We start from the raw sequence: 17,357 nt of genomic DNA, 5'->3' as shown, positions 1-17,357 counted from the left end.
TCTGGTCAGGGTGCACAAGTTTCGGCATGAAAGGGTTGAGTCGGGTGGCGAGAATTTTGGCAAAAAGCTTGAGGTCCGAGTTAAGGAGGGAGATCGGCCGGTAGCTGCCACAATTCTCGGGGTCCTTACCGGCTTTGGGGATAAGAGTGACAGAGGCGGATAGGGTGTGGGCGTGGATGTGACCACCCCGTAGCAGAGAGTTAAAGGCCTCAACATACCGTGGGCCCAGTTGGTCGCGGAACCGCGAATAATACTTAAGGGGAAACCCATCAGGGCCGGGGCATTTCCCGGTCGGGGACGACCGGATGGCGAAGAGTAACTCCGGGAGGGTAATAGGGGCGTCTAGCCCGGCCGCATCATCAGCAGAAATGCGCACACGGATCGTGCGTTGTAGATAATCCGCAATTTGTGATTCCCGATCCCCAGTGGAGCGGGGGCCCAACGGAGGAGCGATGTTATACAGTTTTGTGAAGAACTGAACAAAACTCTCCGAGATATCAGAGTGAAGAAGACACACCCTGCCAGCAGCGGAGCGGATTTTAGGGATGTAGGTCAGAGTACGAGAGGCCCGGAGGGCCCTCGCCAAGTATCTCCCAGGCTTATCTCCATGTTCATGGAACAACGCCCTAGAGCGTTGGTAGGCTCGCTGGTGCCTGGCGTTCAAGATCGAAGCCAGTTCCCCCCGCAACGACACAAGCAGCTGCAGGTCGTCCCCCGAGAGAGAGTCCTTGTGGGCCCTCTCCGCGTCCGCAATGCGCAGACAGAGAGAGGCTATCTTTTCCGCATCAAGTTTCTTGCGCTGCGAGCAGATGCGGATAAAGTGACCCCGAAGCACACTCTTGTGGGCCTCCCATACCGTAAGGCTGGGGACATCACCCGTGAGATTCTCGTCAAAATAACTGGTGATAGCCTGGATCGTATCGGCACATACCGAATCATCAGATAACAGAGATTCATTGAGGCGCCAAGAGCGCCGAGAAGGCCGAACGAGAGGTGAGTCAATCGAGAGGAGCACCGGGGCATGGTCCGACCAAGTGGTGATGCCGATGCGGGCACGACGGACGAGCGCTGCATAGTGGTAGGGGAGGAAAAAATAGTCGATACGGGAGTAGGAGCTGTGCGGCGTCGAGTAGAAAGTGTAGTCTCTAGTCGTGGGGTGGAGGGCTCGCCAGCAGTCTACCAGGCGATGGGAGGTCAGCAAGGAAGAGACCTTTCCCAGTACACGTCGAGGGATATAAGAAAGACCCGTAGAGGTGTCGAGAGCAGGGTGTAGAGGGACGTTAAAGTCTCCGCCTAGGACCAGGACGCCCTCCTGAAAGTCTCGTAGTTTAGTAAGCACCTGTCGGAGGAGAACGTGTTGTCGCCTGTTGGGGAGGTATATGTTAGCGAAAGTGTATTTTTGATTGGCGATAACCCCTTTTAACAGAAGGTAACGCCCCTCGGGGTCGGAGCAGACGCCAACCTCCGAGAAGGGAAGACACTTGGAGAGGAGAATAGCCACGCCTCTAGTTTTGGTGGAGGGATTGCTGCTGAAATAGCCGGTAGGGTAGAAGCGATCTGAGAGCCTAGGGGACCTGTCAGAGAGGAAGTGCGTCTCCTGAAGGAACGCTACGTCCACTCTGTCGCGACGTAGATCCCGGAGCAGGTGAGAGCGCTTCTCGGGAATATTAAGTCCACGGGCGTTAAGGGACATGAAGGTAAGGGGGGAAGCATGTAGAGGGGGTGACATAGCCGAGTGGAGGAAGGGGGGAGGAGAGCGAGAGAAAAAAAAAAAAAAAAAAAAAAAAAAGGGGGGGGGGACAGACAGAAGGGAGGGGAAGGAGTACGAGGGAAGGGAAACCTGAAGGGTTCGAGGGAAGGGAACAAAACGGTCAGTAAAGACCGCAAGTCGCACTGAACACGCCAGCCAATAGGGCAACACTAGGTTGCCCGAAACGACCCCAACGGACAGGGAGGTCGATGGCAGGACGAAGGCGTGAGCGTGAGGGAGCCGAGGCAACCAAACAAGGAAGAACAGTGAAATGACAACAAATAGAACAAGGTATGAGCGATCAAAAATATGGTGGTAGGAACAGTGAGAACAACTGCGCGCCGCCGCCCGCAGTAAGAACAGTAATAGAGCAACATAAACTAGCCGACTAAACGAGGTCGAAGGGGAGGGAGGAACGGCATGAGGCATCAACCGGCCTCAACCACCAGCCCAAACAACAAAGGCACATATCCGCCCCGGAGAAAAGGAAAACAAAAAAAAAAAAAAAAAAAAAAAAAAAAAAAAACAATGATTATACGAACAAACAAGCCCCCGGGCCCTGGCACCATGTTGTCGCGCGAACAGAGGAATGGCATAGAACATATACAGAGGGCAGAGGCCCCCGGCACCGAACACTCATAGCGAGACGGGACAGGTAACCCCAGGTCGCGCGGCCAAAACAAAGTGAGCAACAATGCAAACCAGGGCAGGATCCCGGGGAGGGCAAATGGAGTACAGACATTGCAATAGATAAGGCGAACGATATATATAACCAGTGACACAAAATAATAAATAAAAAAAAAAAAAAACCTCAGAGAGTGAATAGAGTGCACAGACATTGCAATAGATAAGGCGAACAATATACCGGCATAGGGACATATAGATACAGAATTAAACCTGCAAACGTCCATGGAGGAATACGGCGAGGAGTGTAGCCCCACAGGGGTGATAAAATATATCAAAATAATAAGAATAAAAAAAAAAAAAAAAAAAAAAAGCAATTGTTTTTTTATGCCTTTTTTCATGTCACTTTTTTATTAATAATAACTGGGAGCATATGCTTGGGGTATATCATATTAAGGAAACTGACCATTTTATATAAATGTAATCTCTCTTTAACAGGTAAACCAATATATGGGGCGCAGGTACATGTAAGGAAAAAATAATACAATATAGTGTAGAAATGTCCAATATGATACCTTTTCACTTTACTCTGATGGGTCTGAATCATCTATTCTATACTGTTTGTGAGTGCAATCACAACATCACTTACACCAAATATTGGTTATAACTCTGCACTATATTGTATTATTTTTTCCTTACATGTACCTGCCCCCCATATATTGGTTTATCTATATTTCTACACCCTGAGGAAGAGTGTCTTTTGGGCTGCTGCGGTCATTTGGGAAGTATTATTTATTTATTATTATTATTGTCTTTTCACTTATTTTATACGAGCACTGGTTAGCACGAGAATTAGGTTCATTATTGTTTTTGTATATTCTCTTTAACAGGGACAGGTTAAAACCTGGACCCCTTAATGAGTCCTTGGTTGTAATTGTGACTAAAACCACTCCTTACTTTGGTAGGTGGGGTGGACAATATTTGGGATGTTAATCTGTACTGCTGTGGCTGCTGCATGCCACTCGTAGTAGAGGTAGTTCAACTTTTGACTGCAAGCAAGAAGAGATTCTGCCTACTTGGGACAATTGTACCGTTGGTCACTTGACTACTTTTTCGTACACGCATGCCACCAGCTATGCCTAACCTATAAATACTGGAATCACTCCGTCTCACGGACATTTCCAAATTTTGTATATACTCACCGGTAAAAATGGAAAAAAAATTAAAAGGTATACCCCCCTACTTAGGAATTTGACATAGTCAAATTCCAGATTTTTTTACCAATATTTATTATTCAGCAATTAATTGAAGGTAATAAAAAAGAATTTTTTATATATAAACAACTTTTTATTATATTTTTTATTTTTGATAAATAAACAACTGAAAGATAGTCTCACTGTGCACATGCACAAGCCCAGTTTTGTCACCAATACTATTACATGAAGCTAGTTTGAGACGGGGAAATATTTTTGGCAAGACATTTTATAATCTAGCTACTAAAATGTGAAGGTCCTGCTTTAGCAATGATGTTGTATCCCTATTTGGCTTAGGCAGTACGATGGCTCTGGACCTATTGAAATCACCTGGTTAAGCTTTACCCTTAAAGAGTTGATTATATATGTCACTGAGTGGGCACATGGCTAACACGTTTTTATAGTATTTAGCTCAACCCATCAAGACCTGGTGATTTATCATTGTGAAGTGACTTAATTACGGACTTGATTTCTTGAATGAAAATGGGAGCACTGATTAGTTCTGTATCTCTGTGATCTAGTTTAGGGATGAAAGCATGTTGGAACACTGAATTAATAAGTATGCTCCTCTTTTTGTTTTGACTGGGTCAGTTATATCCTGTTTGTTGCTGACTAATTTAAATGTAGAATTTTATTAAGGTTTCCTAACAATCTAGCAATGCGATTGCCCCATCTTTTTTGCTAAATTTGTGAAACACTTGGGCCTTCTCAGAGTTTGTATAATGCCTTTGTATAATATCTCTGTTTGAGGTATGTGAGAACTTACCTGCGTGGTCGCAGGGGAGTCATCATCCTCAGGCCTCCACCGCATTCCAGGCAGTTGGACAAAACCTTCTCAGCAAATGCAATCATATGATCACACATATGATGTCAGCATTTTTACCAGGGGTGCCCTGTGCTGCTCTAATTATGATATTCACAAAATGTTTGTCTTGTGTAACAATACCTACTTTAAATGACTATGGTAAGATGTTTCTGCCAAGGAAAAGCTACAAATGAGGGTTATATAACGGAATAGTGAGCAATATTGGAACTCATTCACAGGTGAGTTAACAATTAGTTGAAATATGTAAACACACCAGCTTCAATATGCATTAGGCAGGGAAAGCCCTGGAGCATTCATGCTTCAAGACAATCTTGGTCCTGAATAAAGAGTACTTAAATTGATGATGTCCATTAAGAAGTGAATTGCAGTAAGATGCAGCTCACCTGCAACCACGTTTGTCAAAAAGAGGAAGATAAGATGTGTAATATAGGCAGGACAGGTACAGAATGGTATAAAACAGATAGATTAGATCAGACAGTTCAGCAGAGTGTTAGTGAAATTTACATTTTAAATTAAGCATTTCAGTAGTCTGCAGCAGGAACCTTACCGTGAAAAAATGATCATTATGCAATAAAACATTGCAGACAATAGCATATAGCTGCCGAATACACATTAACAAAGCAGGAATATGAACAGACATGATGAGACGTTTTGCAGAGAGAAACAAATTAGATCATGCACAAAAGCTTTGAGACCAACTGCTACTGAAGCAGCTGGGTCTTAATGAACATACTTTGATAACAAAATAGATAAGCAACTGTTTTTAAGGAGACATAGTTATGTTGACAATTAATGTATTACTTATATTGCTCTTCAATTGATTTATTGTATTTGATGGGCTGGTTTTTGTTATCCCTGCTAAAACCACTGGATATGGTGGCCATGAAATGTAAGAATTAGAATAAAAGATAACAGGTATAAAAGATCAGGTATAACATTATGACCATCAACAAGTGAAGTGAATAACACTGATAATCTTGTTATCATGACGCTAGTCTGTAGGAGGGATATATTAGGCAGCAAGTGAACATTTTGTCCCCAAAGTTGATGTGTTAGAAGAAGAAAAAATGTTTTTTGAGCCTACGCATTGACTGCTCTACATATTGTAAGAGTCTCTGTTATTCTTCAATACCATTATATATGAAACTCACTACACTATAAGCTTTTGTGTTTTATTTTATGAGACATCACCATTTATTGAATATTACACAGGTAATATTTTCCGCTTATCTCTTCGCACATCTTCAAATATGTCCATATGTTTATTATATTTTCTATACAATGTTGCATGTAACTTGTAACAATGTGAGTAACAAAGTATATACATCAATTTGAATGAAAAATAGACATACCGTATTTGCTCGATTATAAGACAAGGTTTTTTTTCAGAGCAAATGCTCTGAAAAATACCCCTCGTCTTATAATCAGGGTCGTCTTATAATCAGACCTCAAAGTCTGACTATGAGACGACTAAGATCCAGATCCCCTGCAGCTGCTCCTGTCTCAACCCCCCCCCCTGCCCCACTTACCGGTAATTCAGAGTCCCCGGTGTGCAGCTGTCATGTAGCTAGGGCAGCGTGTAGACTCACGCTGCAGCCGGAAGGAGGCGTGGCTAGCAGCGGGGGTTGTCTGTGTGCATCGCGCAGACATTCCCGGCTGTCAAAGATCAGAGTTCCCCGCACCGGTGCGGCACCGGCGCAGGCACGGGGAACTCTGATCTCTGACAGCCGGGAAAGTCTGCGCGATGCACGCAGACAACCCCCGCTGCTAACCACGCCTCCTTCCGGCTGCAGCGTGAGTCTACACGCTGCCCCAGCTACATGACAGGAGACTCAGAAGTACCGGTAAATGGGGCGGGGGAGTGTTAAATGGGGGGCATAAGGCATTTCTGGAGGCAGGGTGCTCTGTGAAATGCCTTTTAACCCCCTTAATGCCACTCTGCCTCCAGAAATGCCTTTTTAACCCTCTATATGCCACTATGCCTCCTGAAATGCCTTAGACCTCCCTATATGCCACTCTTCCCCATAATATGCCTTTTAACCCTCTAAGTGCCAGAGTGGCATTTAGGGTTAAAAGGCATATCATGGGGCACAGTGGCATTTAGAGGGTTAAAAGGCATATCATGGGGCACAGTGGCATTTAGAGGGTTAAAAGGCATATCATGGGGCACAGTGGCATATAGGGTTAAAAGGCATATCATGGGGCACAGTGGCATTTAGAGGGTTAAAAGGCATATCATGGGGCACAGTGGCATTTAGAGGGTTAAAAGGCATATCATGGGGCACAGTGGCATATAGGGGGTATAAGGCATTTCTGGGGCAGATGTGCATAACTGGGGGGCAGGTTGGAAAATAGAAGGAAATAAAACCAAAATATTTTTCTCAATCATAGCTTTTATTAAAAAAAATAGTTTAAATGAATTAACATTTACTGGTCAAATTTTTTTCCTATAGGGTCGTCTTATATTCAGGCTTTTCTTTTTTTTCCTAAATTAATATTAATATTTGGGGGGTCGCCTTATAATCGAGCAAATACGGTACTTGTGTCTAGTAACTCTTAGAGCTGGCGGTAGTAAAACAATGAATGCAATCAATCATGTGGAGTAGGTAGGAAGATAAATAGCTAAGAATTCATACCTAATTATTAAAGTTCATAAATAGACATAAGCCAATGCTTAAAACAAAATTACAATAAATAAAAAACTGGACTTAAAAAAAATCAGAATGATTTGGTCAAACCGTTCCCAAGAAATAAAGTCCCTGTGGGAATACGTTCCGAGAATCTCAGTCTGGATTTCCATATGCTGCAGATTTCAAAAACTCCCACCCTTAATCATTCAATGTATCTCACACAGTATCTCAACTGTTACGAAAACTTCCAATCATCTAAAGGGGGATTGGAAAGCATAGACCGCCACTGGCGTAATAACTTCAATCAACTTTATTAAACAAAAACAAAATGCATTTACAAGCACAGAAAAAAAAGAGTGCATATCAGACACAATGTAGTCCTCTTTGTTTCAAACGATGTAGCGGATGATCTGGTCAGCTACCCCTCACATAGACAACAAAAACAAAGAGCACCAAAAGCCCTACGCGTTTTATAGTCTCTGAACCACTTTCTTAGGGGCTTCTAACGGAAGTTCATTTGTAAAATATTTAAAGCCTTATTAATTAGTGCTGATAATTAGCGTTACCACAAAAAGTCAATTACCTTAATTATTTTAAGAAATTGATTAACATACATTCACATATTTCAATATAATCATTAAACAAGTCATCACACAAATATGTATATGGGTATATAAATGTGTAAATATAGAAAAAAAAAGATTCAATATAACAAACAAAGCTATTAAACAATATAGCTGAGGGCAACCCCTCCTTTCTCCTCTTTCTGTAGCATGCAAAACCAGAACTGGAATTTGTAAATGAGGCTCTTGAATTCCTCTGGCAACACTCAGGAACCTGGGCCGGGAAAACCCTTGTATGTGGATATTACACTGTAAAAGAAGAGACATTTATGATAGCAACAATATAAAATAAACTTTAACATAAATAACTGCTTTGTGACATAATGCCACATAAATATCTAGGGAAAAAAACACCAAGGGAGGCAGGGAAGTTAAATGTTCGCCTTCTGTCTTTATTAAAATTTCAGTTATTCGGTCATCAAATTTAAGTTATTCGGTCATCAAATATTGTCCATCCTCAACAAGAGGCAAGAATTTAAATGATTTTTGGTTAGACTGCGGATTGCAAAGGAACTTGCGATCAGTTCCAGGCAACTGATGTGAAGAGTGCATTCTTCCAAAGATCAACTGCCTCCTGTGGCTTTCATGCTGCTCCCTATTCTATGATACTTGCATCAAATTCTAGGATGAAAAAAAAAAGGTTTGCCATTCCAAGCCTGCATGTGAAGAAACCTCCACCGAAGCATCTGACGTACATTGAATGTGAGTTGAACCGCTGATCATAGGATGGGCGATGCCTCAAATAATTGGCTTTGAGGTGCTGTAGCACCCTGTATTAAAGGGGGCCTGGAAAAATTGCCTTAATAGATGATAGAAGACCCACAATCTTCTTAGAGGACAAACAGCAGACAAAGAACAAATCTCCTTCTTGATAGCCGATATATTTGAATCTGAGAGACGTAGCAGAGCCAACACAGAGTCAATCTCCCTAAAAATCTTACCTTCCAACCCTAAAAATCTTACCTTCCAAGTTGGAAGTGACTGACTTTGAAACATTCATCAGGAACCCTAAACAAAGGGTTTATATCACAAAAGAAGTCTGGTTTCTAAGAAGAACCAGATCCTGCGAGAAAAGTAGAATGTCATCTAGGTAAATTATGACGCGAATCCCCCTGGTTTGAGCAGCTTGGTAAAGCACCAAGCGGTGGAACTGAGCTAAAAGGAAGGCACTTGAACTGCCAGAGTTGACGACCCCATTGAAATTGAAGACATTTCAGATGATCTGGATGAATGGGGACCAATCTCCTTGTTTCATTAGATCCCAAAGGAGGTGAATGCCTTCCATCTTCAAATGATAAACCCATTGAGGGCTTATAGATTGATGACCAGACGCAAATCACTTTTTCGTGACCAAAAATATTGAACTCACAAAAACTGGGGAACCGTGAGGTTTCCCCATTGCTCCCGTTTCTAGTAGGGAGTACAACTCTTTCTCTATAAGATTCTTGGTTGTGGAAGCTCTGAAAACAGGAACATTTTGTGACTGAAATCTATGAGATAACCTGGACCGGTTGGAGGATCCACGGTCAGAAGTAATTAATTCCCAAAAGTGGTAAAAAATTGGATATTCGCCCAGCAACCTGTGGAAGGAAAGAGAAAAAGGACTTACCAGCGTTGCAGCGACCTTGTGTGAAAGCCGCAGCCCCTCTTCCTCTAGTTGAGGTGGAGCGTGAACAAAATAAACCTCTAACCATTGATGAAGATTGCCCTTGAAAAAATCTTGGGCCCAAACTGATAGAAACAACTGGACACTCACCCTGTTTCTCCGTTTTGAAAGACTTTGCGTACAGGCATCCAGTTACCCATCCATCTTGAGCAAGGCCGCTTTTCTGCATTAGGTAGAAATGGCTACATTGGCATTGCCTTACATACAGACTAATCGAAAAGCCCAATCCCTAATGATTTTGGGATCAAGTGTAGAATTCTGTAGAAACACTCTGTCGGCCAAGGATAAAATTTGGGTAACTGAACCCACCCTATCAAGGGGTTTGTCTTGAGGCACTTTAAGGCCCTGTTCTAGATCTCTTTTATTATGAGACAGGAGAGTGACCACATTCGGGACAAACTCTGGAGCCACTTTGCCCAGGATCACTGGTCGAAGGCATTCTGCGCACCTCATTATCTAATGGGTGGCGGAGCCATTTTAGTAAATAAAGACTTATGTGCTCAGGAACAGCCCATTCGGTGGCCTTTGGGTGTTGCATAGCCGCTGGCTCAAACAATACTGCTCCTGACAGATCCAAGACTAAAGCAGCAACTACAGGAGACTGTGCAATCTGAGATGTTGTGGCACTAACAGACTGATGGGGATCACCCACCACTGACTCACAAACAAAGCGTGAGTAACCCTCCTTGGATGAAACCTGGACAACCAACTATTGGGAATCATCTGATGAAGTCGCATGCCATTCATCGAGGAGTGATAAAACACCCTCAGAAGGCTTATCCATAATGCTAGACATAGGCCGGACTCATCACATAGTTGAGAAGTCATCATCTTTTTTGAGTGTTTTGCTGGGGCTTTGCCCTTGTCAGCTGTGCACTTCCAAGGGCCCTTCCAAGGGTGTTTAAGCCGTTGACTCCTTAATAATCTGCTCAAAGGCAGAATCCAAAGGTGCGGCAGCAGAAGATTGTACTGGTTGGGACATAGACGCCAACATTTTAGTCATAAATGACTCAATGGATGCAGCAAATTTAGACCCCAACCAAGATAATAAAAAATATTATAAAATGATACCATCCAAATCGCTAGGAAAAAAGAACTGCCAAACACTAGTCTGGCAGGGAAAAGGTCTGCACGTCAAAACTGCTATCCGATACTGCTCGGGATTGTTACCGCGCGGTATCAAGCAAAAAATGGGATGAAATTCTCGTGAGTATTCAGCCAACTTAAGGGTTTGCCACACAAGAGTAGGGTCCAAGATGGCCATCGTGTCTAGGATGAAAAACAAAGCGGCAGAAGAACCCAAAGAAAAAAATATATAAAATAATAAATAAAAATACAAATAAAAAGGAAAAAGTTTATTCTTATGAGCAAGTGCTAACATTAGTGCTGTATATTTTAAAAAAATCACACGATGGAAAGCGCTACAATACTAGCATTTAAAATACCCATGGGGTGTTAAGTATTAAAAAATTTATGGTTTGATGGAGTAAATTGAATTGACTGAATTGAAATATGTCCCAAATAAGACATGGGCTCAGACTGACCAGATGTCAAAATGAAAAGAAAAAAATGTGCACCCTCCCAAATTGAAGGATATTTATAGCTGACTATCACAGCCTTTCAACATGCCTGTAATAGAGCAAAATACATAGTGTGTAGAAGGTTGCTATTTATTCCACATTTTTAGTCATTTATTCCTATGGGAACTGGATGAATACAGAATCTCCAATACCTTAATGTAAGGTTATTCATTTATTAAATGAATATATATTTCCCTGTGTGCTGATATTATCATTTCTTCAGAGAAGTTCCCACTTTGAAGTGTTTGAAACACTCCTATAAAATATGAGTGTAAACATACCAGATTGAGTTAATCAACGTTTACAAAGATTACTACATTTATATTATATTTTTCCTTGTTTCATGCTTTCTTTTTTTGTTTTAAGTTATCATTCAATTGGAAAAGACTGTATATGTCAGAGCACACTATCACTTTTTTATTATATACGTTTTGGTTTATAAGTGGTTGAGGAGATTTTATATTGCATATTTAATAGTTTTATGTATTTAATGTTTTTATATTTACATATTTATATACCTATATTTATATAACTAATTGTTTAATGGTGATATTGGAATATTTAAATGTATCTTCATTTCTTAAAATCATTTAAGTAAATGTATTAAATTGGACTTTTTGAGATAACACTAATTACTGCGCACTTTAATTGATAAGACTGAATAATTTTGCTATTGAACTTGCGTTAAAAGCCCCTGAAAAAGTAGTTCAGAAACTAAGAAATGCATAGGGCTATTTGAGCTCTTTGTTCTGGTGTCAATGCAGGTTAGCAGACCAGATCCTCTGCTACGTTGTTTTAAACAAAAAGGACTGCATTGTAACTGATATGCAATCTTTTTTATCTGCGTTTTTTAAGTGCATTATGTTTTTTGTTTAATGTAAAAGTTGATTAAAGTTATTACGCCACTGGCTTTACCATCCCTCTTTAGATAATTGGAAGTTTTGTGCTGGTTGTGTCATTTGTTGGCACTTAATAAATAAAAGGTAATGATAATGTGAAAAGTTTATCTGAAGTATGCTGTTCCCTAACATGCTTATCATCATTAAAATGACATGTACCGTATTGGCTCGGATATAGGCCGCCCCCGTATATAGGCCGCACCCTAAAAGTTTGGTGCTTTTTTAAAGAAAAAGTTTTTTTTCTTTAAAAAAGCACCAAAAAAAACATGCTGCCACTGTCCTCCCCCCCGAGATATGCTGCCACTGTCCTCCCTCCCCGAGATACGCTGCCGCTGTCCTCCCTCCCCGAGATACGCTGCCGCTGTCCTCCCTCCCCGCGATACGCTGCCGCTGTCCTCCCTCCCCGCGATACGCTGCCGCTGTCCTCCCTCCCCGCGATCCGCTGCGCTCCCTCCCCGCGATCCGCTGCCCTCCCTCCCCGCGATCCGCTGCCCTCCCTCCCCGCGATCCGCTGCCCTCCCTCCCCGCGATCCGCTGCCCTCCCCGAGATCCGCTGCCCTCCCTCCCCGCGATACGCTGCCCTCCCTCCCCGCGATACGCTGCCCTCCCTCCCCGCGATACGCTGTCCTCCCTCCCCGCGATACGCTGTCCTCCCTCCCCGCGATACGCTGCCGCTGTCCTCCTCTGCCCCCCCTCCTCGACTTACCGGAGCAGACTCCCGGGTGTCTTCAGGGCCGGCGAGGGACATCTACGCAATACGCGTATGCAACTTCCGGTACCGTTACCGGAAGTTGCATTTGCGTATTGCGTAAATGTCTCCCGCCGGCCCCGCAAGACACCCGGGAGTCTGCTCCGGTAAGTCGGGGGTGGGCAGAGGTAAAACGCTTAGATAACCTCCCGTGCCGGCACCCCCCCCCCCGTGGGAAGTGCTGGCAGGGGAGGCTGTCTGAGTGTATCGGGGAGAAGGATGCAGGTCCCCTGCACCGCTGCGGGGGATCTGTATCTTAACCCCGCTGCCTGCCCGGCGCCCGGGACTGCATGTCCCGGGCGTCGGGCGCTAGACCCCGAATATAGGCCGCACCCCCACTTTAAAAACTTAAAGTGGGGGAAAAAAGTGCGGCCTATATTCGAGCCAATACGGTAATTTTTTCTCTTTTTCTTCTCTCCCCCTCTTTCTATTTTCCTATATCCCCCTTGTTTTCTTCTTCCTCTCTCCCCCTCTTTCATCTTTCTCTCCTTGTTCTTCCTTCTCTCTCACTCTCTTTCAAGTGTTCATATATTGTCAATTTTAATGTTTTTTCCTGCCTAAGAACATTACTGCTGCTTAAAAGAAAGCAAGGGTGAAAATGCTGTCCTACCCTATGTAAATACTGATTAATAGTGTGCTGATGCTGCGTTTTGAGCACCCCAGCTATTATAGCAATGCTAAATTAATACTTCATGTCAAGCAGGTCTCTCCATCCTGATCCAAGCTCTATCTAATGTCATAAGGTACAACAGTCTGCAATACATCAGAAATACTTTGTTTACTTTTTGGAAGGCATGTTTAAGACATGCTGGCTTATCTAAAGCCTCTCACTTCTGCAGAGGAGAAAGGGAAACTAATTTGTTGAACGTTAGCAGTGACATTTGGCTTCAGCCAACAACTATCCCATGATTAATTCCCCATATGGAGTGTAACATGAGATGCATTGAACCTAAGTGTAAACACACATACACAGTTGAACACAAATTTAGCTGTGGCTTAAGAAGATTAAGTATTAGGAACAGGACATTGTGGGGGAAATATGTACCATAACGATAAATTAGACTGGCCCCAGAGATACTAGCTCAGTGTTACTGGTCTTTACTAAGTGCTTCTTAGATTATGTATATCTTGTTGTTAATAGCCTTACAATAAAGACCAAGATAAGATGGAAGATGAGTGAAGCTACAGGGATAAGCCACAAACCATTAACATAAATTATTAAAGGCACTTTTCTTAATTTTTTGTGGATATGGTATTTCTTAAGTCTCAATAAAATCTCTCTTCTTCGACCAGAGTTTCCTGAAGCACAATGGAGCAGCGTTTGAGCACAAGTCTAAAAACTAGTCATTGGAAGTGTTCCTCCATAATGTACAGAGAACTCTGGGTTTCCTGAATAAAACAAATAAAATCATGACTATTGTTCTAGTTCTTCGCGGCAGCTGTCATCAGGAAATACAGTTGTGCTCAAAAGTTTTTGCTTACCATTGGAGGATTGGTAAAACATTTTTAAAGAAAACATGAGTGCAGGCAAAATACATTTCATTAGTTGTTATGGGATTCATATTCAACCGGAGGTTATAACAGAAAATGGCAACAAAGAAAAAACTGAAATGACCTCTGTTCAAAAGTCTGCATACCCTTAGTTCTTAATACCGTGTATTGCCTCCTTTAGCATCGATGACAGTGTGCAGTCTTTTTTAATAGTTGTCTATGAGGCCCCAAATTCTTGCAAAATGCCTCCAGGTCATGCAAAGTCTTTGGTCATCTTGTATGAACCGTATGTGTGAGATCTCCCCAGAGTGGCTCGATGATATTAAGGCCATGAGACTTTGATGGGCACTCCAGAACCTTCACCTTTTTCTGCTGTAACCACTGGAGGGTCAATTTGGCCGTGTGCTTAGGGTCATTGTCTTGCTGGAAAAATGCATGCCCTCCAACTGTCCTGATTTAGGTCTCTGTCCCGCCTATCCCTTCCTCTGTCCCGCTTTGCAGGGGCAGAGGAAGGGTGAGGCAAGATAAGTACTCACCTCAGGTGCAGCTGCGGGGGTGCACAGCCGCCCAATCAGCAGCTGCAGCCTGCAAGACTAGCTGGGAGATCGCGATCTCCCTCTAGTTGCCTCAACATTAGGGAACGTGAGGTCACTGCTCCCTAATCACTACCCGCAGGCAAATAATGCCGAGCGCGGGGATATGATGACATCCCTGCACTCTGCAGCAATAGCCGGCTCATAGTGATGAGGGAGCAGTGAAGTGACAGACCTTGCGCTCCCCCCACAGGATGGAGGATACAGGATGGAGGCAGAAGGAAGAAGGATGGTGGAAGAGGTAAGAGATAGGGAGAAGGGGGTGTATGGGCAGTGTGTTTGTAAGCTTGTATGTATGGGCCGGTGTGTAAGAGCAGTATTTGTTAGCTGGAGTGTAAGGGCAGTGTACATGTATATGTGTGTGCGTAAAGGCAGTGTACATGTGTGTGTGTGTGTGAGGGCAGTGTATGTGTACAGTATATGTGTGTGTGTAAGGGCAGTGTATGTGTGTGTGTGTAAGGGCAGTGTATGTATATACGTGTGTTTATGGGCAGGTGTGTAAGGGCAGTGTACATGTATATGTGTGTGTGTGTGTAAGGGCAGTGTACATGTATATGTGTGTGTGTGTAAGGGCAGTGTACGTGTGTGTGTGTGTGTGTAAGGCTAGTGTAAGTGTATATATGTGTGTGTAAGGGCAGTGTACATGTATATGTGTGTGTAAGGGCAGTGTACGTTTATATATATGTAAGGGCAGTATATGTGTATATGTGTGTCCGTAAAGGCAGTGTATGTGTATACGTGGGTTTATGGGCAGGTGTGTGTAAGGGCAGTGTATGTGTGTGTGTGTAAAGGCAGTGTGTGTATATGTGTGTTTATGTGCAGGTGTGTGTAAAGGCAGTGTGTAAGGGTCCTGCTGCTCTGCTGCTGTGGACTACTCTTTCAATGATGCTCAGCCAGCATTATGGTGAACACTTGGCTGGCTGAGAATCATGGGAATTTTAGTTCACAGCTAGCATCTGCAGCTTTACTATTGCTGCACTTCCCATGATGCTCAGCCAGCATCATGGAAGTAGTATGTCTGACTGAGCCTCATGGGAATTCAAATCAATGTGTTGGTTATGTTTAATATGCATGACTGCTGACAAAAACAAAGCATGTTTTAAGTGGCGATGCAAGTGCCACATTGTAAAGTGCAATTGCTTGTATCGTTGAGTTCCGCGAGATTTAAAAAAAATGCAAATTGTCTGCTAGTATTTTCTGATAACATGCTGCAGTCTTCTTGCCATCAATTTTCACAAGATTCCCTGTACCTTTAGAGCTCACACAAAACATCAGTGAGCCACCACCATGCTTTACAGTAGGGATGGTATTCTTTTTGCTAAAGGCCTTGTTGATCCCTCTCCAAACGTAGCGCTTATGGTTGTGACCATAAAGCTTTATATTGATTTCCTCCCTCCAAATTACAGTGTGCCAGAAGCTGTGAGGCGTGTCAAAGTATTGTTGGGCATATTGGCTTTTTTTGTGGCATTGGTGCAGTAAAGGCTTCTTTCTGGTCATATCGTACTCCTTGAAACAACTACATTGTCTTTTTCCTGAGCAGCCTGTATTTCTCCTGAGGTTAACTGTGGGTTTTTCTTTGTATCTTGAACAAGTCTTCTGGCAGTTGTGGTTGAAATCTTTTTTTTGTCTACCTGACTTTGGCTTGGTATCAAGAGAAAACCCCCAAATTTTCCACTTCCTAATAAGTGATTCAACAGTACTGACTGTCCTTTTCCATCTTTATAAAGTTCCATTACCTAGTTACACAGGTGTTTTGACAGTTCTTTTCTGCTGCCCATGGCTCAGTATCTAGCCCGCTCAGTGCATCCACGTAATTTAAAAAGCCACAGGTGTGGGAAATTAACCTTTATTTGTAATTCGAACTTGTGTGTGTCACCTTGTGTGTCTGTAACAAGGCCAAACATTCAAGGGTATGTAAACTTTTGGTCAGGGCCATTTTGGTGATATCTGTTATCTATATGATTTAAAAAGGAGCCAAACAACCATGTGATAATACATGGTTTCATATGATCACTTGCCATAAATAAAAGACTGGAGGTTTTTTGTATTATCAGCCATATTTTAAAAATCTATGCCTTCATTTCACAATTCTAGGATGTGCACAACTGTCGGTATAGGAAGGATGGCAATTGAACTTTGTCTTGGGATCAAGTTGTTGGTTTTTTTTGTTGTGTTTTTTTGTTTTTTTTAGAGAGCGGTTGGCTTCTAAAATGGCAAATGGTTTGCAGGACACAAATTATTGAGAAGGACTAAAGGATCTCAATATGTATAGCTTGGAGAAATGTGAGATGTGATACAAATGGAACAGCTTCCCATCAGAAGTGGTAGAGGCTAATACAGTAAGGAACTTAAAAAACAAAACACAGAATAAGCATAACGCTATCCTGAAGGTAAGACAAGATCAATGAATGATTAAGGTCTGAGACTTTAGGCCAGGATAAAAGGCCAGGCTAGATGGTTCTTATATGCTGTCAGATTCTATGAATGTAGGTCAGAGGCCACGGCAGGCTTGTCAACCTCTAACTGGAACACAGATAAATGTGTATTCAGTAAATAGTTGCTAATTGCGTTCATTCCCTAACAAGACAAAAACATACAGAGCATGGATGCATATGTCCATCGCTAAATACATATGTGTGCAAGGTAGAAAGATATAAGTATATATTTGTTATTG

The 17,357-nt window shown here is 42.7% G+C and overlaps 1 protein-coding gene across 2 annotated transcripts in view; it reads right to left on the bottom strand.

Annotated features, from left to right (window-relative positions):
• C2H1orf109 (chromosome 2 C1orf109 homolog) overlaps positions 1 to 17,357 on the bottom strand; it is an 87,976-nt gene that overhangs the window by 46,119 nt on the left and 24,500 nt on the right. The window lies entirely within an intron of this gene.

The sequence above is a fragment of the Spea bombifrons genome, chromosome 2 (assembly GCF_027358695.1).
Source record: "Spea bombifrons isolate aSpeBom1 chromosome 2, aSpeBom1.2.pri, whole genome shotgun sequence".
In the NCBI taxonomy this organism is placed as follows: Eukaryota; Metazoa; Chordata; class Amphibia; order Anura; family Pelobatidae; genus Spea; species Spea bombifrons.
This window is presented reverse-complemented; position numbering and strand designations above follow the sequence as displayed.